General features: G+C 41.4%; 1 protein-coding gene across 3 annotated transcripts in view; it reads left to right on the forward strand.

The window, feature by feature from the left end:
- Positions 1-24851, forward strand: part of px (MAP7 domain-containing protein plexus) — a 93955-nt gene that overhangs the window by 57333 nt on the left and 11771 nt on the right. The window lies entirely within an intron of this gene.

Consider the following 24851-nt stretch of genomic DNA (forward strand, 5'->3'; position numbering starts at 1 on the left):
AGGATAATGCGAGAGTTCTCGCGAGGGTGCGATGGAGTCGGAACAGAAGTTGAAATTCTTCCCGATTTGCCTCGTCTCCGGATTAATCTCGCAGAACGACCCCTAGACCGTGCTCTTTTCCTCATGTTCTTTTGTCTCCTCACCCTTCTTTTGCCAACGGATCAGACGTTATTAGAGAGCATTAGAACCCTCTCAGCGTAATTATGTCCATCCCTATTCTACTTTATTCCCGCCTTAAAAAAAAAAATCTTATCTATATGTTAAAATACGATATCTAAAGCTTTAGATATTTAAAGCGATTATTCGTGTTAAATTAAAAATCATTTTACTTTTCTGTTCGTTTACTGATCTATGAGAAGTGTAAAAGAGAAGAATAAAAAAAAATTATAATCTAATTACTATTAAAGCAAGCTCTATTAAATCTTTAATAAAAACATGATGTTCTCGTAAAAATTAATAATTTACAGAGATAGAGTTTTTAGTATCTATTTTATGCTGTGTTTCTTTTTACTGTTTTTGCTGGAAAGGATTTACTTTGGTTGAATGGTCTTTGAATCTGCGATATCTTTTTTTTTTTTTTTGAGAAATGACAACATGACAAATTAGAGACTTAAAGACACGAGTCACAGCGAATCACTAGTTCGAGCTTCCTCGTTCTCTCTGAACATTCAGGGTCGATATTTACTCAACGTGAGAAGTTCTCGTGGCCGTTAATCTTCGCCCTCTAGAGGTTTATCGTGCGTTACTTGGAAGCGGAGTGAATTTTCCCGCGGGAAGAGTGTCAGGAGAGGGTCGGTGAGGTCTCAGCGGTTTCTTTACCTTGCCTATCACGCTGCTAGCGCGAAATGACTCGCAAGCGCACGAAAGCTCTTTTTAGACGAGCAAAAATGTGGCGAAACGCGAGCGAGAAACGGAGAGCTATCGTACGAGGGCGGACGAAATTCACACGAGAAATATTTTCCGACAAGATTTTTCCCCATGATCGTGCAATTATCGTAACGTTGAACATCTTGCTCGCGATAATCGGAAAATACCGATTATCTCTCGTGGTCGTCGCGATGATTTATTACCCGCAATGGTTTAACCAAATATTTCGATTTGTCGAGAGAATAAATCTTTCGTTACAACGTATAGTAAAATACACTTGGCAAGCGTTTAAAACGAGCGTGTAGGTGTATACAATGATCCGACGATATCGATTGCTCGGCACTCGAGACGCGGTCGAGTGCCTTCATTCTCAGTCGACTTTTGTTATCGAAAGAGCAGCGCTTGGCCTCATATTTCTTTCTTTCACCGTAGCCTGCATCCATCCACCCACATGTGTGTCAAGATAAGCACGAACGCTGACACGACATCGTGTCGCGAGTGTATACTTACTTTGTATGCGTCGTAAATTGATGTCAATTTGAGCTCAAGCTTTCAGGCATGGCGAATGCTCTTCTATCGCTTACAGTATGTTTTACATATTCATTGCACGCTGGCAACACATCTCATTATCATCTTATTTCTAGACGGTCCTTTGATAACGGACTAATTTGCGATATAGAATTTCTACCGATCGAAATCTTTTTATTTTAAAATTCCCTGGCAATGCACGAGATATTATCTATTCCCACGACGGATAATGTCAGTATTCACGTTTGAATTAACAATTCAATCATTCTAACTATAAAAACATGTGGGAAAGATTATTGCGATTTAAATTCAGTTATAAATCTTTAAGCGCTCAGTACTCGCGTGCATTTGTTCGTGCAAAATAAATAGATACATTTCAAGATGTATTCCATCTCCGGGGAGTACGAATTTATTCCGGGAATTTATAGCGCAGCATCGGTTAGTCTGTCTTTCTCGATGAGCCTTATCTCTTTTCTGACTTTACAAATTCACGAATAGTCGGAGGAAGATATACTCTATCCAGAACGGAATAATCTATCTTCAGCTTTACGATCGTTCGTACAGTCCTCGACGGACTCTTCGAGTCGAGGGAACTCGGAGAGATCGGTTAGTGTTTGCAACCCCGGCGACACACCGGATCGTTAATATTAATTAGTGTCGGTGACATCACGGACCACCTAAATATTTGATTACTCGGGATAGTCAGTGAGAGAGAGAGAGAGAGAGAGAGAGAGAGAGAGAGAGAGAGAGAGAGAAAGCGGAGAGAAGGGGAGAAAGCTTGCTCTTTGGCTTTTCCAGATCATTAGTCACTGCTAATCACCCTTTAAATTCGTTCCAACGTCGGAAAATGACCTTCCTTCATTCGAGGTTGCCCTTCAATTAAGCGTGAAATAATGAGGTTAATGCGAAATTTTCAAAAATTATCTAGCTGGCGCTATCTGCGTCATTTTCGTAATTCGGTATTAAGTCATCTCGCGAACGAGAATTACACAATTTTTATATAAATTGTTACGCAAATAATTCTTACAATTTGAGATTTGTAAAAAATTATTTCGGTTTTATATATTTGAATATTTCATTATTTCTTTTTTCAAAATCTTTGAAATGCGAAATATTCTTCAAAAGGGAAAGGAGGAAGAAAGGAAGTATCTGTCGGTAGTTTCCAAAACGCGGATGTCATGACGGGGTTGTGTGAAGGAAATTGGAGGCTTCTCGGGAACATATTGCCCTCTCAATCCTCTCCAACTACCCCACATCCTCGCACAGAGTTCTCTTGTTGGAGGGGATGTAGGATGAAAAGGAAGGAAAGCCAGAGGTTTGGCACGGAGATCTGGCTGAGTTTAGAGCCGGGCGACTAGTTTCGTAACCTCTGTATTATGCTGCAGTAAAAGGAGAGAAAAGAGAAAAATAACTTTAACATCCTACGACAAATTTTTTCACATATAAAAGTATTATACGTATAAAAATATTTTGAAATAAAACATTGACTGCCGTAATATGCCGTAATATTATAATTTATCAATTTGTAAAATTGTAAATTTATTTGATACAAGAGAACCATCAATTTCATTTAATTATTTTTCTGTTGAATAAATATTTATTTGATGCTATTGAAAAAAATATATACATTATGATTTATGCCCAATTTCTTCACTTTCAGATAAATTGCGAATAATCTTATCCAGGAGATATTCTGAAAGATATCTCTTGAATAAAGTCATCTAGAGATGAAGAAATTGGGCATTAGTAAATTTTTTCTCAGTGTGTATATCCTGTTTAAACAAATCCAAATAAGAGTTATTAATTAAATAAATAAAAACTATTTGGGGAGTATTATATAAAAGAAGGGAAAATATAAATAGCGCAGCAAAGTGAAAACGAGTCGACTTTTCTTAATTATATGCATTAAGCCCCGTCATGGAATTATTTAATCGAAACTTATTAAGATCGTTTTCGCACGAAACGGATATCGGGCTACGGAATAAAATAGGTGAGAGGAGGGAGTACCGTTTAGCTCGTAACTTGAAGGGTGAAAGCGTGTCGTCGTCGGCATCGACGACGGACCAGAATTGCGCTATCGGAAAAGGGTATCGATCCCACTCGCTTCCGGCTCGCTCGCGTACGGAAATGAAACAGGTCGACACGCTCGTATTCACCTAGCCTCATACCCGCGACGCGCCGCGCCGCGCGCATTGACTCGATCGGGATGAACTTTCGTAATGAAAGTTCTCGAGACTATATAGCGTGAAGGGGGAAAGAGCGCCGATCCTCGGAAAATTCGCCAAAGGTTTGTTCTCGGGTGCAAGGATTCGGAGAGAAATCTCGGATTGCTGGCGGTGGCGTTAATCGATCTCGGAATTGAATTTGTTTTAGTCGGAATTAACGTTCGTAGATACGGGATATTTCGCAATGGTGAAATTTGAATAGTCGATGGTTCAATCGATATCTTTTTCAAATTTTTTTTCCTCACGAAAAGCTCAAAGAACACAAGTCTTCCTTTTAATTTGTATTTTTATTCCTTTTTGTACCGCATGTTATCATGAAACGAAGATTTTAAAGATAATAATTGTGTTACTTAACTAAGACTCAATAAATTAATTCCTTATTTATACGTTAATTAATTTTTATTTTGAATTATATATATATAAAAGGAATTTTTCAATGATTTCTTAGTGGATTGGGTATTCTAGCAAAGCTTCAGCGCAGCGCGTTCTTTATGGCAATCGCCGGTGCAACAAGGAAGGCACACGGTCATAAAATCGGCACTTCGCCGTGACAGAAGTGTGAAATCGGTCAACCGGTACCAACCGGTTCCCAGCTCCCTCGTCCGACAGAAAATTGCTAATGGTTTTCGCTCGAGCGGTCTGGAAAGGGCGGAACCAGCGGCACTGCTCCAAGAAACGTTACTTCCTTCCTTAGAGAGAGAGAGAGAGAGAGAAAAGAAGAAAGTAGCAGTGGAGAAGGAATAATGTCGTTTCCCGCCGTTCATCCTCTCACCGCGTGTCTCCTTTATCTGCCAGCGCGCTTAGCTTTATCAGGAAATCCCTTGCACTGAAGCTTGCGTCGTAAAAAAAGGAAAACTTGCAAAGGAGAAAAATTATCCTTCCCTTTTCGCTCGAAGGGGCCGAGCACGAATCAACGAAACCGAGCAGAGACCTTTCGCCATATTAAATAATGCTGGAGCCGGGGAATTCATTCCCTGGATATCGCGGCGGTAACTTCCAATTTCATTAAATGATTTCGCAATTGTACGAATGCTGCTGCAACTAATTGCCTCGCGTGACAGGATGTATTTTCCAGGAATTGCCACTGAATGCAAATTTAACGCGTCTATAAATAAATTCACAATGGATTGATGAACAAACAGTGAATCAAGTTTCGAGACTTGTCTCTCTCATTCAGCTAACTTTTCTTATAGGATATATATATAATTTATTTGCTATAACAACAGTACATGTAAAAAGAAAACAGAATTTTTTCAGAAAATAATTTTAAATACTTTGAACCGTTAGAATTTTGCAATATTAATTTGAAAGTATTAATTTTATAATTTTACTGTGATAACTGATTGCAAGGGGGAATAAAAGTATCATACATATCTTTCTTTTTTTCTAAGCAACTCCAAAATGAAAATTTTTTAATTATGTCATTGTGTAGTAAATGACCTATATTAACAAAAATACTGTGCCAAATTTTACCATATCAATTTTTTCATTATATATTATATACATTACATTTTATGAATTTCGTTCCGCTCGCATCAGACCTATTCAAATAGAAATGATAGATACATCGGCGCTTCTTTGAAGGTTTCCAGAGTTTACACACACCTGATGTACAATATGTCGACGGAAACGTCGATGAAAAGTGTATGGAAAGGATTTCTTGGAAAGCGATGCACGCGCGTCGCGAATAAGATCGGAACGTAACAATTACATGAAACAAGCGGGTGTACTGTCTTTCTTTCTCTTTTTTTTTTGTTTAAGTCCCGATGAATAGTATTCGTGCACATAGTAGCGACGTAGTCCAATGAACTGGCCCCTTCAATCTGGTGCCGCCTTCGTTGTCGAGAGCACGTCGACCTCGAGGGGGGGAGGGGAGGCCACGACAGTATCATTCTAATAATGAGACAGAACGGAAATGTCGCTCACGTTCGATTCGTTCGCGACTGCGATACGTCGTAGAAAATAGCGTGCGACGGAATCGCGAGATCGATGATTGCAACACCGCGAGCGAGTGTATGAGGTTCCGTGATTCGCGTGACGGTTAGCGTTTTCGCGAATTAAGCGGATACGGATTTGTACACAACGGAGAATCATCAGATATTATCTCACTATTTTTAAACTGCATGGAGCGAAATGATCCGTCGGTTCTCATTATGACTCGAGACTTAAGCCACGTTTGAGTAACGTGCGTTTTTGCTATCTTTCCAAAATTAATTACATGTAAAACTCCTGAAAAAAACAGGCAGATAAAATATGGTACTTACGCTATTTTGGTCGTCACTTTTCGGGAATAATCGAATTATCTCTAACAATAATATTTCTCTACACCGGAAAAAGTCTTGTTGCTTCAATTAAAATTCTAGTAGATTCAAACAGAAAGGCACAAATGAGGCACTTATGGTTTTAAATCTATTAAACATTCTAATCGAGACGATCAGAAATTCACTTCAAGATAATCATAATTCTGACTCATGTGATTAAATTAATTTGCACATTTTCTTCGAGCAGCCAGAATATTTTTTCAGTGTAGATATAAAAGAAGCGATCCCGGAGAGAACCGCACTGAACCTATATAACCGGTTTCGATTTCTAAGACCGGAGTCTCAATCGATTCGTCTTTGTCTCGACTCGGTCATCGCGCATAAAAAAAAAAGCTATAAACGAACGTCATTCGACATATAGATACATGTATGCGTATGGACGATTTGCATCGTCAGTCCGCATTCGCAGGCTCCGAAATGCCGTTGTTCGCAGCGTTTAACAGCGGATTGACCGGCTACCGTTCCATCACGCCGGGATTAAACCTGACCGTGTAAAACGATCGGGGTCCGATCCGGTGTGTAAACATACGTGTAGACCCGGCGCGCGGACCTCTCGGGTACACGTCACCATACGTGTTCCTCGGCGGTGCACGCGTGCACGCGTGCACGCGCATTCACACGCGCGCGAACATCATCGACGCGCCGCGTCGCGCCGTCACTTCACAACCACATTGCCCGTATCATCGACACGCTATCGTCGACTGCGACAGCGGCTCTTAACTGACGGGAGAGTAACATGACACTTGAATTTTTCAATTTCAAAGGCCGTTCGGAATGTACAGCCCACCTCTTTCGAAGAGACAGAGAGAGAGAGAGAGAGAGGGGGAGAAAAAATAATGATTCGCAAGCGTGTATAATATCGTTTTACGAAGTATGCATTCGCTTCAAATTAAAACGGCAATAACGGTAATAACCATTTATCTCTTGCGTTTTTTTATACTCGAAAGTGTAATTCCTATCGTACGGATTCTGCCCCGTCCGAAATAATTTCGGAGGTAATCAAATTATACTAAATGAATTTCGTATACAACGGTTACGCGCGCATCGATGCGAAATGAAATCGCGTGAATTTCGAGGCTTGCCGGCCGATCGCGCTCGACCAGAGAGATAAACCGTATTTCGTTCCCGCGAGGTTTTGACAGAAATAAAGCGTCGCGATGGGAATTTCTCATAAATCCAAAATCTGTTTGGCTCGCGGATCACTCGCGAGCCTCGAGGGGGATTCGCGGACGGATTGTATGAATGGAGAACCTCTGGGTTCTATATACAGCCGTGGTTATCCAACACACATACACACGCATACCCAACGGCGGAAACCCTCGAGGGCAGGCAGGAGTGCAGGACGAGAGAGAACCATTCGCCGGGGATCACAATCAGCTCGCTCATGCATCGCGCATTTTGGCCCCTCTTGCTTCGATTCGCGTGGCGGTGAATACCCTGTATTTGTATGTGCACCCTGCGGGGGAAACTAGACAGTAATAATGCCTACGTATTAACTGGTCGCTGCATTATGCAAGCATATACGTCCGACAGCTGCATTAAAAAGAAAAAAAAAGATGCAACACGTGGGATGTTATCACCGAGATTTTTAGGCGACTCGCGCGAAAGCTGCACGCGAAATGCACGCGCGGAAACATGTAGATGTATTTTCAGCGTATATACGTCAGCGTTAGCCGAAAGTGTTTACAGTGTAGGAGCAATCAATAATTATACAAGGGGTGGAATGTTGGTGGAGTGAGACGGTGAAACTCCATTGAAATAGACAGACTTCGTGCAGTTTGCCACGTGTTGCTGAAAATTGCCGGGTTCCATTCGGTTGCGCGGGAGAGAGAGCGTTTCGATGGGATATTGTGGGAGATAGATTCTTTTGTAATATATTCGAGAGCCATATCGAACCGGTCCTATTATTGCCACGCGACCACTTGTGTCAAGTGCGAGCGATAATGAACGAATTTTGGACGATCGTTACGGGTATGTTCTTTAAAGCGAGCATGATCAGTCGTTTTGTTGGGAGGGGCTGCGTCTACGGACTATGACGGTTACCCTTCTGTTTCTACCTCGCGAAATAACGTTCGAATGAAATGGTTTTCGTCGTGAGATATTGAATCGCGAATGTTAAAAAGCCAGCATAATTATTGTCGCGTTAATGTCGTGGAAAAAGCGGACTCGCGACCGCAGCTTGGAAAGTGCGCTTTACTCTTTATCCGCATCGCGTCTGAGGAAATAAAAAATTACAAACGAAGCCGCGAGAGCTGAAGAAGGAGGGAAGGGGGGAATGGGAACGAGAGAAAGGGAAGGAAGTTGCGCGCCGTCGGTATAAGGTAGCCTCAACTATTTTCCGCAAAGAGCGTGGCGAAATGAAATAACGGGAATCCGGGTGGTCGCGCGAAATGGAATGAAAATTCGCGCGGAAACGGAGAAGCGAGAACGCGAAAAATTAAACTCGGCCTTCCCGTCCCCGTTCCCCTCGTCGCTTTCCATCCGTTTTCCTTTCCGACTACTCCACCACCACCGCCACCCCCGCCGACCGCGGCTTTTTGTCCCGTCCGGATGGGAAGGAGAGAGGGAGAGAGAAAGCCGATCTGTGTTTGCGAGCCGAATGTGATTGAAATCAAAACGCTGCACTGCGCCCGCGGGGAATGGCAGGAAAATCGGAAAAACGGCCGATCCGCAAATCAACTATGTACGTAACGTCGCCGCAGTATCGGCGTATATTGTTTTGCTTCTCGCTCATCCCTTTCGCGCTCGGTTAACCGGCGACCGGTTGCACTCTCAATCGAACGAATGTAAAAGCTGAACTCTCGCGATCTGTGATTTCTTTAAAATCGCTATGTTATGAATTTCCCAAATTAATTCGCATTTCGGAAAATTTTGAAAATTTCTTAATGTTAATCGACGGCTCGCGCAATTTTTATTAGCGCTCTAAAGGATTATCCTACGAAATTATAATATTGTGTCTTCACTGTTATATATCAACCAATATTGAGTTGATATTTTATCATCTTCAACTTCCACGTGTGTCAAAACGTAAATCAATCCATAACGTATCAACTATGACTCGATAAATGGACTAAATTTAAGTGAAATTTAATACATTTTCTTGAGTTATATTTTTTAATTCTATTATTTTAGTTAAATTAACGAAGTATTAAGTACAGAGGCGATCTATAAAATGATGAGAAATAACTCAAATTGGATATAATTTAACTTTATGAATTTAAGTTTTATTACAAAATTTCCAATGTGACTTTGTTTCAAGGTTTACGTTTCAGCGAGCCGTAATTTGTCAGCGCGACGGTTTTTCTCGCCAAAGTATAAACTCCGTAAACGCCGTAAAGAGTCGCGACGGTAAATTTAAACGAATAACGCGAGGCGGGAAGAAGATTGCGAGCTGTTAGGCGCCGCGTGGGTATACATTGTTTCACGAGCGTGCGCGGCTCGGTCGGTTGCAATCACGGCGTCGTTAGGCGATCTACAATTATTTTCGTGGCGTGTTATTATTGTGTTCAAGGATGAAAGGGTGCCCCCGGACTCCCGCGCCACCCCCCCATTTCACGGCACGAGGAATGCCCGGGCTGTCTTCTCTCCGCGACCTGCCTTCCGACTAGGCGGCGTTAATTACGAGGCCGGTAAAGTGCGCCGTGCATAAACTTTTATCGCCCCGTTAATGCTCTCCAGCGTTTATTTTCTTTCTCGTAATCCCGTAATCGACGAGTGCGATTCGCATAATCGTGAGGGCACCTCACGATTATCGAGAGAAAATTCACGTTTCTCTTCTCAAAACAGTGGTTCGATGCTGCTCTTTATAGACTCGTTTGAAGTCTAGACGAATACGATTTTGCTAATGAATATGAAAATTTAGCTAGATACAAAGCTGGAAATAAATTTGTTGAATTATTATAATTTTGTAGGTTGCTAGAATGCTCAAAATTATTCGCAGTATCGTTCCTCGTGCTTGAACTTCCTACATTATTTCGAGGGTTCAATAACATTATTTTAAGATATGCATTTACTTAAATTTTTAGATACTTTAACAAAATTGTTTTTTTTTTTAATCTAGAATCCAATCTTCATATTATTAATAGTATTGTTTTTAAAATTAATTAATTAAAGAGCCGTCACTTGTACATAAAACTTAGAGTACACCTTGTACACATTATCTACAACGTTCTATCGCTGATCTTTTCTACATTTCGCGACATCGAGTATGTTTGATCCATGGGGACGTGTCTCGAGGAGGGAATCTCGGATATCTCAGTAGCAGCAGTACGTCGAGAACTCCAACAGGTACACGGCATGGTCCCTCGGGACGCCACGTACACGGCGAGCATAGGGACCAACCCTTTTAGCGATTTTCTCACCCCCGTTGTACACGTTTGGTGCCGCCGACCAGGGAGGGGTGCGCGCACACGAACGTGAATTACTCTCTCCCGAGTCACGAGCGTGGAAACAACGTGAGGCCTCCTGGCAGAAGGGCGGCACACCAATGGGGGAAGGAGAAAGAAGGGGCACGAGACGAAGTCGATAGAAAGGGTGCTCGAGAACCATTTGCCGATACCGGGCGTCGGCAATTAGCGCGCCCCGACGCAAATCATCCCCTAATCCGAAGCTTATTTCCTTTGCACCATTGAACTGCGAACCGACCGAAGAGTCCCGTATAGGTATGACCGGTTATTAAAAAAATGTACAAGACGTACATTACGAAGCGAATGTTGCTGTGTCGATTCGTAAACATTACTCACTTTTAGATTGACTTACAATATTTTCATTCTATACGTAGAATGCATTCTGCAATAATTTTCCTGGTAGAAGAAATTCGTGAAAGATAAACGAGAACAAAATCAAGTACAGAAATAAGAATTTCAATCGGAAAAAGCTTAAAAGGAAAGAAATACTTGATATTGGAGACTGAGAATCGATATCTCTGAGAAATTAATACTAAAATATGTACTAATAATGTACGAATGCCTAAAATACTTGGATATCGATCGTATGCCAAAGTATCGTTTCCCAACATATCCTTAACTACTTCGCTACGTATTAAAGAGGTAAACGTCCGGCGCGTATATTCGCGCGCACGTTCACGCTCACGTTCACGTTCGCGGATCATGTTGTACGTGCGTGCAAAGGCAGACGACGGGGAATATTTTCCATGGCGTGCGCATTCGTTATTCGACCGGTCGATGCCGGGTAATTGAATACGCGGCTTTTATACGCGGCCAGAGGGTGGTGTGTGCGCGGCTCATGTACAAAGCGGGAAGGGAGAGGGTTGATTTCTCCCTCTCTCTCTCTCTCTTTCTCTGTGACGGGACAAAGGGTGGGTGGCGGAAGTGAGGTACGGGGAGAATTTAGCACACGGCTCGTACCGAAACACGTAGGATGGCGAGTAAGCGAGAAGGATGGGAATCGGCGGCAACGAGAGGGGATGTAGTAGTGAGTGTAGGGGGTGAGAGACCGCGGGGAGAGGGATGGCTCGCTCGGTGTGTTCCGCTGTTCCGGGGTTTTATAGCGGCGGTCGGAATTAATGAGGGACCGTGTTTTCACGGCGACCGAGTGGCGGTGCAGATTTCATTTTACTATTTACCCCGGGGAATTTATTTGGCAACGAGCGGCGGGCAGGGTGCGGTACTGCTCGTGGTTGTTGTCGAGGTGGGATACTATGGTGCGCGACACGATGCCGCGTTTGACCGGCTATTTCGACGATCATCCTGTTGGCGATCATTCTAATTAGTGCAAATCTTTTTGCAGGTTTTAAATAAATTTGTTTCTGCAAAATATTGTTTTTGATGGGGAAATTTTTTGGAAAGATTCCTCGTCACTTCTTTCACCAAATTCTCTTTTTATCAACTGTTGAAACGAATAGAAAAATATTTCTAAAAAAAATATATATATATATATATCAAAAAATCAAATAGTACAAACAGGGCTCTATGCGCGATAACGCTAGAAAGTCATTCCATCTAAATACTCCTTTAGTCGCTACCACGTTTTCATCCGCTTCCCGTTCTCCCTTCACCCTTGCCATAGCGAACGGAGGGCCGACCATGGGGGTCGTTGCGATCCCACCGGTGCCAGCGAGCAAAACGTTATTAAATCGCGGATTCGCGTCACGTTTCACGATCTAACGAATTAATATGGAAATTCCAAAGCACCTTACGAACGAACGAACGACGTCGACGCGAAATCCCACAGATACTCCCGGGAGTAACGGGAGTAGCAAAGAGATCGTATCGCATTGGCGTCGACATCTCGAATTTATTCGCATTCTCGAATTTTTTTTTTGTAATTTTAAAATCTACATTTTTTGTGTTATCATCAAGCACACGTGGAGAGAGGCGAAATATGTAATTCCATGAAGAGAATGTTATATACGAAATATGACATGCACACAATTACATTACATGTTAGTAAAAAGCTAATGTTTATAATAGTAGGGACGTCAACTGAAGAGTTCAAAGCGAGAATTCGGTAGGTTATCATTAAAGAGAGTTTACTTTGAACATAAAGTATTGTATTTGAAAAATTATAGATTTCTAGCTCGCTGATTCTTTGAACCCATTAATTGACACAGTACGACGGTTTATTATCGACGTGCACCAGCATTGGGGGTTTATATAATTGTAAGTTTTCGGTGGTTAGATTTGAATCACTCGGGGAAAGTGTACAGACGTAGTGAAATTCTACGCCCATGATTACGGGACTAAAATGAAACGTATATTTGGGGTTAGGGCGGATCAGGGGTTGGAGCTTGGCGGGCCCTGGAGTCGTTTATATGGTGATTCAATGGGGGTGCTTGGCAAAATGTCAAGGGACCCGTAAGGGCGGCCCTCGAGTTTCGACGCCGCCGCCCTTGCCTAGTGGTTATTCGTGCAAAAATTTCACGTTTGCAACGTTTCATGCGTTTCGCGAACGTTGGAGAACGAACTTTTCGTGATAACACCGACGAACTTTCCAAGAAGTTTCTCGAAAATAAGATTCATCAACAATACGATATCAAACGCGAAATAAGAAACGTTGAATATCACGTTTTATAAACATGTATTTATAATAACGTATCCATTGCGCTGTTAATCGTTCAATTTATAACAGAAGTGGTAATATTGAATAATAATTATTTCACCGTGCGTTTTAATTACGTCCCGCGTACATAAAATGGCAGATAAATATTTGATGTAGTAATCGTTCCGCCTTTCAATGCGCATTAGAGGTTTAACGCTAATCAGTCGAAGCTTTCTATCGTTTGCCGCGGTATTGTGTTCCTGACGTTAATTGATGCGGCTCACGATAACGGGAGCACCATCATGTTATGTGGTGCGAGCAATTTAACGCCGAGATGCTTTCCAACCTTGATACTATCCGAATCGATGAATCGGCTGCCATTCGTACCGCACGTAGGACAGATGTTCGTCCAACCACGGTGGCCTTTGTCAAGGCTGCAGTTTGCACACGCTTGTTACGCAACGAAAAATATGGACGAGCGAGAGTGGGTGGGTTGAGTTCTGACGGTCGATTGTTCCCGTACGCGTACAAAGCGTCATCGAGAAACGAAAGCGGATTGCAAACGGGAAAGATTGCGTTGCCATCAAAGTAAACGAATGCAGGGGAAGAATCGATGGGAAAACTCGTATGATTTTGGAAAATCATAATTCGATACCGCTTAAAATTCGATGGCGCTTAACCCTTTGTGATCACACCTCTTGAAAGTATAATGGTCATATCGGTTAAAATAACCGCAGAGCACATTTAACCGGTTGCCGTATTCATATTTTCGTTCTTTGAAGTAAAAGTAAATTACTGAACGTACTTTAAATATTATAGAACATAAAAACACAGCGGTTTTATAAAGATTTTAATTTTAATATATTTCTAAAAAATCGCGAAAGTATGAGCTTTTTATTTAAAAAATCATAACTTTGTAAATTTTTTAAATAAAAATTTATGACTATACACGTATGGACTCTACGCATACTTTTAGAAAAAAAATAGTGCGATATTTCGCATTCCAAAAATAGTATTTATTTTGAGAGATGAAGGAGACAATATTTGGTGGGAAAAAATTATTGTATAAAATATTGATTATTATATTAATCAGAGATATATAAAAGTCGGGTTGTATTTATTTATTTGTTACACATTTATCTATTAAAATTCACAGTCAAAGTATCGATGCCTTCAAGGATCCTAATTGCCGGCGGAGAGTTAAAAGGCATTGATAAATCAATTCGTCTCGAGATAAATGCAAGTGGATGCATAGAATCCTATCGCTATCCGCTACTCGCTTCGGCGGAATTTTAAATCGCGGTTTAATCGCCGCGAGATTAACAATCGCAGGTTAAAAAGGTGCGGATGAAGATGCGGCGTACAATCACAGTCTCGCTAAAAAGGATCGCCCTCCGAGCTTCTCCCGTCTGTATCTCGTTCGGCCGCAAATCGATTGGAAACGGTCCGCGAATACAAATCGCCGGCACATATAATCCGCTTTCCTCGCGAACCGCAATTTGTCTTCCCGGCCCTTTCGTCGTTTTCTGTTAGACGCTGCCGAGCCGGTCCTTCTCCCCTTCGGCTAATCCGCCGCCCCGGTTCTTCCGGCATCGATTTTTCACGCGAGACCCCGACTTCCGTGCGACTGAGGGTGCTTCGTACATGAGAAGGAGAGAGAAACCGAGAGGGATAGAGGGTTACGCGAGGAGTCAGGAGATTAAATAGGAAAAGGTCAACCACACGATCTGACACGAAGGGCGGCCACTGCTGTGTTACATCGTTCTCTACTGGTCCTTCATTTTTCATACTTTTTCATGCTAGTGAACTAATTCTTATATTTTTTTGCTTTCTATTTTTATTTTATTTTTATTTTTTTTTTTAAATATATAATAATTTTTGATAATTTTATGATTTAATTTTTTACGATTCACTTGTAACAAATAACAAGAATATATGACTACTTGCAATCAAACACTCTATAACACTGAGTGTTAAATCAATTTTATTTGTCAACATATATTTTTATGTTAACTTTATGTTTCATTTTTTGTTTGCTAACGGTATTAATTTTTACACGTATTAAATAACCCTTGTGTTCTTTGGGGAATATGCCAAGAACAAAACAAATTTTCTCTTCTTTTTTTTTTTCTGCCATCCACGTTCGCTACTGTAAGGCACGCGAGAGGGAGAACTGCAAGCATCGACCAGAACGCCCCTCTCTACATCCGCGATTCTCTCCCCCAAGGGTGTTCTCGACTGGTTATCGAACGTCGACACGACAACCACCGAGTTACGGAATCACGTGAGACACTCGACCTGGAGCCTCATCGAATTATCGGGGATTTCGCCGGCCCTTTTGCAGCAACTTGCGCTCGATGTCCCGCTTCTTCCACGAAAGTGTGGATCAGTTATCGCCACGTGCAACTGACCGGATAAATCAAACAAAAACTAGGGGATTAATTTTTTCTATATTTTAATTGAATTATTACTAGTTAGTTTGTTATCTTTATTCAATTAAATTATTTTCTACATAATTACATGTATTTCATATCACGATTTTTTTTTATCAAAGATCTTAATAATAGTTTTATGTGTGTATGGAGGTTAATAATATATCCGTTATATGAATTAAATTAGAATTTTACATTTGAATTATTTCTTTCGTTTAAAAAAAAAGTATTTGAGAAAAGAGATGGAAAAAGAAATATTTTTCTAATATATAAATTAATTTTACACTTAGATTATTTCTTTCGTTCAGAAAAAGTTGGAAAAATAGAAAAATCTTCCTAATAAATCATAATAATTTTGTATAATATAATATACATATATAAAATAAGAATGAAAACGATGTACTAATGTACAACGTTATTACGTGCGATACTGCTTGTTTTTTTAAAAGCAAACATGGATACCAATGACATTTTTTCGCAAACCAATATCGGTCACCGTGTGTGTATACGTTGCGTAGGGTCGATACCCTTCCGGTTCTGTCCGTAAACTGGTAGCATCGTCGCCGGAAATTTAATATCATCAACGACAACCCCGGCGTCTCGTCGGTCGACGCGCATCGTATCGTATCGCGACGCTCGACGACAGGGGTGGTTAAAGGGAAAACTTTGCCAGGCAGAGGCAGAGGCAGCTCTTTCTCTCGACTCTTTTTTTCAGCGCTTTAATATCGAGGGGTTGGTCGCGCTCGCGACATTCCCCGGCCACAGAGGAGGCCTTCTTGCTCTTCACCCTTGCACGCCGCCATGTTTTCCAGCCACCCTGTATTTACGGCGCAGATGTGCCCCTCGAAAAAGATTGCCGCCACCCCTCGTGTCGAATTTCTCCTGAAACTTATCTTAATTTTGCCTTGTAATTATGGTTGGTATAAGATTGCGCCAAACCTATTCCTCTCAATTTTCTTTGAAACTCTTGAAGAATTTTAATTTAGCAATTTTTATCTTACAATAATACCTAGAGTGAAGTCAAGCTCTAGTCACAATTAATTATTGTTTCATGTTTATTGTGCCTTTAAATATTCTGCAAGATAAAATTAAGCGGATTTTATCGAACGAATTTTATTTTCAATTCTTTTTTCCAGTCCTTGTCTTAATTGCATTTCAAAGCTAGTATAATTTCTCAAGATTGTGTTATGTTACGTATCGATTTCTTCGATACTGTTTCCATGTACAACCCTCGGCGATTACCTCGTCTTACAGACCAATAAAAAGCGAACGTACGTGATTAACATTTCATAACGTGTACACGTGTGCCAACAGGAACTAAGTATACGGAGTGACTTTTATACCCCAAGGAAAGGGGCGAGGGCTCGTATAACAGCCGACCAACTGAGTGTACGTCGCAGAGTAAATCGCCCGACGATTTGCCGTTAAAAATAATGTTAACTTTCGCCTCGACGGCACGCGATTTCGCCGCAGCCGGCTATTATCGACCGTGTTATTTTTACCCTGAAAGCTAGACCAGTCGCCACGACCCGCGTTAAGATTTCATGGACGACACTCTCCGTAACGTACGGAAAGTGCGATGACATGTACGAGGACCGTGAAAATTTATTTCAACAGTTTCCGAGGTGACGAGGACACGATCGGCAGACAAATTGTTCGAGAGGCGAGAGATGAGAGAGCAGGTGCTCGTTTCCGATACGAGTCAAATTTCTTCACGAGGGGATGTTCGTAGCACGACTGACTCTAAAATCTTTCGAGTGGAATCTAATTCTTCTGTGGAGTGACAGAGTGACAGTTGAGTCAGTGTTAAAAAAGAATGGTTCAATCGTCGATTTTTAAGTAAGATAATTCTACTTTTTAGAATTAGATCCCACTCCAAAGATTTTAGAGAATAGAGGTTTAAGCACGAATTAAAATAATTTAATTACAATAATATAATTTATTATATACTTTTCAATCAGTCGTGAAGATTATCGCGTATCTACGTCCCATTGAAACTTCATAAGTCACGTACTTATATATCATAGCTTTCCCGGTGTCGGACAACGACATCTCTTCTTCTCTCTCATACCTTTGTTTACGTTTCCTTCCCTTTCGATCCTTCCCAGGCATCCCCTTTCACGCGTCGCTTGCTACTGAATCTCAGTGAGCAATTCCGACCCCGAGCACGATCTCCGTCAATGTTTTACTGCGCATACCGGAAGTACCCTGGGGAGTTGGACGTCGGCGAGGAACATCTCCTCTTACTCGGTTTGAGTCATGTCTTATGCATAAAAGTCTCATGCATAAGACGCAACGCCAGCGTGATGATAGCAATGCAGCGGTAGAGCACTCAGCATATACCGTTCGGATGTTTTACGCAAAGTACTCAAGGTATCTGGTTACAATGGTGGCTCGCGTGAAATAGTCACATTGTTCGCCAAATACCGGCCAGTGAGCTGCAAAATATTAGGAAGATCGATTTCGTGGATTTTACGATATACCAGACATCTTCCTAGATAAATCTTGAAGTCTCTCTCTCTCTTTCCACGGAGTTTTCGATAACAGAATTAAAGCGCGAACGAATGCGAACATTCATCGTAATAAAATTCCACTAAAAAATTATAAAGCCGAGGTTAACCTTTAAGTAACTAGATGGTCATAATATCTCACACATAATTATCTGAAAAACCTTGTTCTAGAAAAGGAAAATAAAAATTATTTATTGCCCAGAAGTTTTAAAGTTCATTATTTCTATATTTTTCCATCTCGCGAGGATGTAAATAATGTAAATTTAACTCTATATTATTAACTCTATATAAAAAAATATAACTACAAAGATACAATTTGTTCGAGATATTCCGAACGCTTCACCTACGTAAAAGTTTTTCTTTGCGCAAAAGAACGTTGTTACACAAAAGTCGGAAGTCGTCGTATTAATAGCGGAAAAGGCTTTCCCGAGCCTCGTGGGCGGGAATACAATTGAACTATATATTTGAATCGTTGAAAACTATTTGTAATTCATTAAATTCGTTGCGAATTATGCCATCGCGTGGCGATTGGAATTTATCGAACGCGCGAAGGCGGCCATGAATAAACGACAAGTCACATCAGGTACACAGCGTTTTAAATAATTCATGTCGCGCGAGGCATCAGGTACGTACACGCGCTTTTCTCGCGGTCCAGCATTTTCGCGACGAAACCGCTCTCTCACGCGACGCCCGGCGTCGCGGCGCCCCGACTCTCGGCGGGGATTTATGCTCCCGCCGTCGGAACGATACCCCGTTTATCGCGACGCGAAAATCGATCGAACGTTCGTCCCCTCGTGCGAACCAACAGGGAGAGGTACAGAGAGAGGGGGAGAGAGAGAGAGAGAGAGAGAAAGAGAGAAAAAGAAAAAGAGACGAGAGCCTGTAGGATGGTCGGGATTTTGCTTCGCAGATGGTAACGACTACGACGTATTTCCCCTGCCCTGGCGTCTCCCGTTATATTTCGTGCCTGCCATTCGCGTCGATGATCCTGTCACCTTACAGAAATCGCTATCCACCTGTTGTCTATCTGTCTCTCCGGCTCTTTATATCCGTGAATGCCAGGTCTGTATATTTTCCGTCGCGACTTCATTTTACGCTTTTAACATAATTAAACACAGAGTAACTAGGAAATACGAACGCGGCTTATTAATTAAAAGTTATTATAATTAGCGATATATTTAAATGTGATAAGCAAACTCGCGCTGATTTTAATACCTGAAAATTTATATAAAAAGATTTAATTTAAAAAGTTATTAGTTTTAAAATATTAATGGAACTCAATTTAATGAAAAAAAAAAAAAAAGATTTGACATGATCATTTTATGCTTTATGTTTAAAAATTAGTTTAATGTAGAATTTTAATAGATTAAAAAGTAAACACTTAAAATTAATATATTTATGTTATTACTGTGTAGTACTTTCCAAATATTTAATGATGTTCCACGTACTGAAAAAAATAATGCATCAACAGCATTATTTTAGTTGAAAATAATCTTATTGATTCAATAACAGTATTAATGAAACAAACAAAATTTTATTAAATCAAGAGCATGATGCATTTGTTTCGTTAATACTCTTATTGAATTGACAAAATTATTTTCAATTAAAATAGTGCTATTAATATATCATTTTTTTTTTGTTCAGTGTAAAATCAGTATATTGATAATACATTTTGCGGCGGCTGTCGAACGTTTAATTCGCGTCGTTGCGTGGTTTATAAACACCGTATCCTCCATGATAGATCGACTATGCTGCTTTGCTTCCATGCCTCTGTGCTCGTAATGAACCTTTTATTATCGTGACCGGTCCGTGACTCTATAAACGATATAAAATGATGATCGTTTCGCTCGCGCTCTTTTCAACGATGCGACAATTATCTCTTTGTTCGGTGCATCGTCGATTAATATCTGTCATACGAATGGAAGTATTTACTTTATCGATAATATTAAATTGTGGCATACCTCTTCTTCGGAATAATGTGGCACACGCACAGGATTTCCTTTGATCTGTACAAATATTTTAACCAGGACATATTTTATCCACCCAGCGTGTGACCTCGGCATATTTTGTATATTTTCGTTCGTTGTGTTTGAACAAAATTTCATGGCGTAGAAAAATAAATGTTATTTCGCGAGTACGATTGTAACGCGTTAAAAGCGATTCGCAAGAGGGGAAGACGTTTCATTCTCCTCGGGCGAGAATCGCCAAAGTCGACTACCTAACGCAACGTCGCAACTTCGTCGTCGGCTCGTTAACATCACTTGTACTCGTGATCCGGGGACTTCGTGTTCCTAAGCACTTGCGGTGAACTTCCCGACAAACATGACATTCGAGCCTCGCCGAGTCTTATCGCGCGAACCCCGGCTACGCCCAGCCGCCCCTTTATAATCCAGGATCTGGCGTGCGTAATAGCCCGGTAAACGCGAATCGCAATAACTTCATCGCGACTCGGCGCGACGAGGTGTCGCGAGCGACACGCGAGATGAAACGATATTCTCTCGTCTGCGCGCCGCCACACGTAATGCTGAATACGGATCATGCGAACGAACGCTAATAAACATGAACAGCTTTTCTTTAAGAGCACAGAATCTTGCATAACTCATAATACGTAAGAAAATGAACAATCGAGTCTTCGTTTTTATTTTTTCCGTGAAAACAAATCTGGTTGGCTGATTTTTTTACGCTTTGTGGATTATGCAAAGGTCCACGTTCTTATCCTTATAGACTTTCTACTAATAAGCCGTTGAAATTGACCAATCACAGTCGATTATTTTTTTCACATTCGATTGTGGCTGATCAATTTCTTACAGCTACGAGACTTAAAGTTTTAGTAATGGCTCATTATAGAATATGTGTTAGTATTTACTCATATTTATTTAGGTAAGTCGTTGCGCTCATACGTCTGGTCCGAATTGATATGCTTTAAACAATATTTCACGTTTTGTATTAATATTAAAATTATACATATTCATTAATTTACTTTCCATTATTATTATTATTATTCTCATTTTTATTCGCGTCGCAGCTTATCTCGACCATTTTATCTTCACTCCCACGGATATCTTACTTCGAGAACTAAGAAGCGCTAAGGAGAATGGCAGCGGGTCAACTTTCCGCTAGAAGAAGATCCTTCGCGACTTGGAAGATTTAAGAGAAAGGAAGGAGGGAAGGCAGATGCGATTTACGCGACGACCCTGTATATCGGAAGCGCTCGGTGAAAACACTTCGGTGTAAAAACAGAGTTAGTGGCGTAATCCGGTCGCCACCATCCCCGTCCACGCGCCGCTCGTCTTCCCCTTCTACGATCTCTAGCCCTCTCGTCGTCGTTCTCCTCCCTTTGCTCTTTCGCGGGGATATGAGAGAGCGCCGTTGATGGGGTGTACTGAGAGAGAGAGAGAGAGAGAGAAAGAGGGGGGGGGGGCAGGGACCGTAACGGGCCGGATTCAGGCTCTCTTCCTGTCTTAGTGGTGTGGCGTTACCATGGTAACAGACTGTAAGCCGCTTAACACCCCCTCCTCCCAGTAGCCCCACTCTGCTCTCACTCTTCCTCTCTCTCTCTCTCTCTCTCTTTTTCTCTCCTGTCGCAACCTCCTCTTCCTCCTCTTTCAAGCCCGACGGAATCCTCGTGGCACCGACACACGGAGTCAACCCACCCCGTAGTGATACTCGTGGCAGAACGGGCGGTAGTAAATGTCGTTTTCCCCTCTCCATTCCCTCGCATCCCCTTTTCGCCATTCTCATTCCCCGCTCTGCGACCAGGCATGTTTTCGCACACCCTCATCCGTAACGAGCGGGCGAGAAGTCCCTCGACTCGAAGAGGATATCTCTCGTCTGTCATCGACGACGATCGCTCCTTCGTGAAGATGTATATCCAAGCGATGAGGAGGTGGAGAACGACGATTAGCGTGATAGAGTGTCATAGAGGATAGCGACGGGAAAGGAGGGATGGAAGAGATAAGTTGGCTCGTGTGAGAAACGGGAGAAACTTGCGGTCGGAAGTTTCGGCGACGAAGTGCATGAACGCGGATTCTGTCCGGACGCGACATCTCGCGGTTTATTCAAATGAGAGCAGGGGTGGGTTATGCAGTAAGGGATGAAGGAAAGCCAACTGTGAGTCCGTGAGAACAAAGGAGGCGAGAAGAAAGAGAGAGATACCGCGCCGTTAAATGAGAGCACTTTTCGCAAGAGGACAAACTCACCCTTCCTCCGAGGGTGGCGCGCGACATTCTCCGCTGCAGCATCGTGGAAAAAGAACCGATGATGGATACTTCTTTTTTTGTCTTTGTCTTTAACGACCAGGAACGTGACATGCGTTGTACTTACGTTACCAGTTGTTCCCCATTAACTTTTCCCTTTCCTTGTTCCCGCAACATTGACGAGTAAGAGATGGAGGATTAAACGGACACCGAAATGTGGTGGAAATCGAGCGACGTGAGCGCAGCGGGGGTGAACAATACGAGCGGAAAGGAATCTGATTCCGGTTTCGGGGATGGGAACGGCAGAAGAAGGGGATGCAGAGAAGATGATAGACTGAATAGAGATGAACAATGAATATATAGCCCGGAGAAAGAGATAGGGAGGACTGGGCGCGCAGAGTAGTGCGAAGACGTCTGCATTCCGTTGATGAAGAATTCAATGGCGGGATAGACTACTCTTCCTTCGAGAGGGAGGCGAGGGCCATCGGGCATTATCTCTTCATTTTTTCGTTTTACCTATAGACTTTTTTTTCGTGCGAGGGAGGAGAGGGGTGATTTTCTCGTTCTCGGCCGTTCTCTTTGCGAAGACAAAAGACCGTTCGCATACCGACGTGCGTCGCTAACTATGAAAGAAGGGAGCTTGAAAAGAGATAGCCACAATTCTTCTCCGTTAACGTCGCTTCACGATTTCTGCCCTTTTTACATGGCTTTTTTTATTCTCGTCTCTCGACTGAGACTCCGTGATATCGATATCTGCCTGGTAAAATTCTCTTTGATTTCCTGTGTTTAAATTACGTAGGTAGTAATGATTCATACTGCTCGAAAAGATAAAATTAGGAGTGAATGAATTTCATCAATTTTTCTGTAGCAATTTTTGAAATGTATTAGAAATTCTATAACTTCTTGGAAGAATCACTTCAATTGTAATTTGACAGCAGTGTTACACTGTAGTATTTATGAAATGATTTCGATTAACCTATCGAACTTGTTCTGTTTTAATTTAAATTTTGCAAAACGGATATTGAAATATCGATGCTTTATGCGATATCATTGCAACTTTATATGCAGCGCTATATACGCGTGCATATGTATATATATACTTATAATCAAAGATACGCAATACTGCTGGGTCAAACCTAGAAAACAATGTCATGAAAATGCAATACATTCGGGAACTTCATCACATTGATGTCAAGGATAATGTATCATAACGCTTTAATTAAACTATGGAGAGGCGTGTAACATTTTTTAACACAATGAAGTACACAGGTCGCACAAAATATTTCTGCACATGTTAATTGAAAAATGTTTTAATTAATAATACTAGTTAAATAGTGCAAAAATATTTTGCGAGTTTACTCACGTCGAATGGTGTTTTTGTAATACGCTCTAGATTATCTAAGATAGACTATATAATTCTCTTTTAATGATATTAGCTGGGGCTATATTTTTTAGTGCATTACTTCAACATTTGCTTTCGATACACGTTTTCCTTCGCGTTGCACCTCAAGTTGCGGCACAAGTTAAAGCTTAAATTAAAACTTGCATTGCAGCTTAATGCCTCCTCGCTCGTCGCGTGTATTTTGATAATAAAAGTACTATTCGTTCCATCTATTATTATGCGCTTATTTTATCGAAGCGTAACATGATCGATTTATAATTATGTTTTGAAATTAAAATTATGTCTACTTTTGTCGATTACCCAGCTCGCTTTACCAACCGCGATTAATTGTCGCCGTCGGTTTGTCTAATTAACGAACGCTGGTTCGCGCATAGCTGCCGACGATATTTTATTACCAGTGTTCGCTCGACACTCTTCGCCGTAAATTCTAATTATTGCCGCCATTACAGCGGCCTAACGCGCATCGTGTTTTATCACTCGTCACTTCCGTCGTAAAATCAGAAATTCGAGAAAGGAAAACGTACATATTTTACATTCAAACATTTTGACATTCAATCGCATTTTGTCAATGATAATCGTTTTTCTCGTTGCAATTGATCTCTGCAAAAAAAAAAGAAAAAGAATGCAAGCATTATCAGCGACATTAATAATAATTTATATCACTACGTTAAATTGGTGTCTCAATAAAATATTTAACAAATTAGGTTTTCAAATTAGGAAATACAAAAAAAGTTCAAAACATTATCGAAAGTAAAAATTATGAAATTTTGTCTGAAAATTTGGGAAAAGTTACAGAATTTTAGGATGAGGAATTTATCATAATTAACAATCCTGAAGTAATTCATTGAATCCCTGAAAATTTGTATATTGATAAATTTGGGGTCACAAGTTAATCAACCTAAAGAGTACCTTTGGGTCGATGCGTCTGGTTTGCGTGTACACGTTCGTTGATACTTATTCCCTTTCTTGCCTTACCTCTCGCCGACCGCCTCGCAATTAATCTCCCACGAAGTCGATCATGCTCGGCCGACCTCCCCGGCGGGTCACGTCAACACGAGCGCGACCTTCGATCCCGCGAGGAGAATTATGAGGTACGCTCGTTACCGAGCACGAGAGAGAGAGTGAGAGAGAGAATGCACGTGTGTGGAGACGACGGGATCGCTCGTTAATCTTCGCCCGATAACGCCTCTTCCAGAATGAGAGTATGAAACGTACACGTTTATCGAAAGTTTGTTACCGCAAGCTCCACGTTATGCGAGATTCTCATACGACATCGATAGGTAGATTCGAGTAAATGGCGCGGTTAATCGAATTCCTATTCAGGATAATTAGGCATGCGACATATGTATCCTTCAAGCGACACACGTGTAT

Source organism: Acromyrmex echinatior, chromosome 14, assembly GCF_024713525.1.
Source record: "Acromyrmex echinatior isolate Ae372 chromosome 14, ASM2471352v2, whole genome shotgun sequence".
Taxonomy (NCBI): Eukaryota; Metazoa; Arthropoda; class Insecta; order Hymenoptera; family Formicidae; genus Acromyrmex; species Acromyrmex echinatior.